The sequence below is a fragment of the Suillus subaureus genome (genome assembly GCF_016647635.1).
Source record: "Suillus subaureus strain MN1 chromosome Unknown BJ212scaffold_206, whole genome shotgun sequence".
Classification (NCBI taxonomy): Eukaryota; Fungi; Basidiomycota; class Agaricomycetes; order Boletales; family Suillaceae; genus Suillus; species Suillus subaureus.
In genome coordinates this window covers 6,273-8,406 of record NW_024538762.1, presented here as the reverse complement: position 1 = coordinate 8,406, position 2,134 = coordinate 6,273, and positions in this window count along the sequence as shown.

Here is a 2,134-nt window from a genome sequence, read left to right as displayed (position 1 = left end):
TGTTAATCATGCGCTGAAGACTGTAGGGTCTACTAATCTTTTGGCTCCGGCGGGATGACATCGCCGAAGTTGTTCTCTAGTCTCCTGGTTTCTGCGATGTAGCGGAAGAGGTGCCACGGGTACGTGCTTTGGGTTATTAAGGAGGGCGCGGAGGTTGAGCATTCTGGCTGTCGTTCCTGCTCGGAGGGTGTCTCTTTGTGTTTGGTATTCTTCGCACATCAGGTTCCGTCAGGTTTTCACAAGGACCTGCTTGTTCATACGTGGTGCTAATACACAATTGTCTGAATGTGATATATGGATGTGGACGCTCGCCACCTCGAAGCGAATATCATCACAAATTGCTTCTGTCGGAACAATAACAGGCAAGTGATCGATATTCTTGGCCATTTGGATCTACCTAGTCCCTAATCGAGCAAGGACAGATCCTCGTGGCCCCTTATCATATCATCACATGGCTTCGAAGGTATCGCAGAAGGCAAGTGGCCATGCCATGCACACACATCCATTAACGCCCAAAGTGAGTATAAAACCATCAGTTTCCTGCACATGTAGAATCGAGCCCATAACTCTTCAGTACCGTATCCACGATGTCGGACCATCAAGCGCTCGTTGAAGCGCTCCTGATGAAATCAATACTCGGCCGAGAGCTCGTTGATACGAAGTTCCACTTATTTTCAGGCTGTTCGGCACATTCACGTAAAGTCTCCCAAGTACAGGCTTTGTCGGCCAATGATGTTGTCCTGACTGCGCGCTCTGATTTTTTTGCTGAGCGCAAGTTATTTTTTACATGTGAAGGTGGTGAGCTCGCTTACGATCTGAGTTTGACAGTATTGTCGAGAACGGGACCACCTGATGCTACGTTTGTCGACTTTGATGATGACTCGGCGTTCGAGGATGGCATGGGGTTTGATGATTATGGATACGCTTCTGACAGTGATCTTGAAGATGAAGATGTTGAAAAAGCTAGTCAAACGCCGGTCAGGAGCGAAACCGCCACCCCCGAGGGTAAGTGATTCAAAAGAAGATTAGCGACCTAAGTTCTGATGTCTCTTGCAAGGAAACACGAGTGAATTAGATGGAAATGACGATGATTTACTTGTCGTGGCGGATGGTAGGTGCAAAGTTGACTCAATAGTCCGTGATCTTATCCCGCCACAAGCAGTAACGCCTATCACCTCTCCCCTAATTCAACATAAGGTACCAGATGTCAACTGCCGGAACATACTGGTTCGAGACACGGCTTTCAGGACGTAAGTCACAAATCATCATAATGGTAGCAGGCCTTTGATTTATGTGTCAGGTGGAAAGCGCTCTTGCTTTATCTGTACACGAACAAGATCGTCTTTTCCCCACTCAAGTCTCAGGGACAGCCCAGAGCTGATGTGGAAGGCCCTAACCCTAGCACGTTGTGGCCTTGCTCACCAAAGTCCATGTATCGTTTAGGGTGCAAGGTTCGAGAAAACTTGCCTTGTGCTCCCCAGATACCCTAATACACAACGGTCAGGTTCGACTCGATAGTGTTCGTGACCAAGCTTTCCGTGCAATACGCGATAGTTTGAACGCAGAAAACATTCTCCAAGAGCTTTCCTCTTCATTTACATCCAAGTTGGTCGTTTCCTCGAGCAGGCCGTTTACCAAGCTCACGCGATATCAGGTATCCTGCAATCCTGCAAATGCAGGTACAAGTCCTAATCCAGCACATCGCGTCTGTCCCTGTTATCCAGAATATCCCGGCGCTGGTCAGGAGGATTGTTGATTCGCAGTTACCTCATGGTGCAGATATTATCATTGATTTGTACCAAAAATTCCTGCTGCAGTGCCATCCTCGAGCGCTTGCGCTTGCAAATTCGCCGACAGAGAAGGAACCGTCACCTCAACCTGGAGCCTTCGGACAGAGTGGAGCGGGAGCGCCTGTTAGTATCTTCGGACAAAGCGGAGCGGCAGCACCTGTTAGTGTCTTCGGACAAAGTGGAGCGGGAGTGCCTGTTAGTGTCTTCGGACAAAGTGGAGCGGGAGTGTCTGTTAGTATCTTCGGACAAAGTGCTTCGAGAGGTGCCAAACCCCAAGAAGAAGAAAGACAGGGTGCGGGATCGAGTCTCTTCGGACAAAGTTCTTCGAGGGGTGGCAAGTCCAA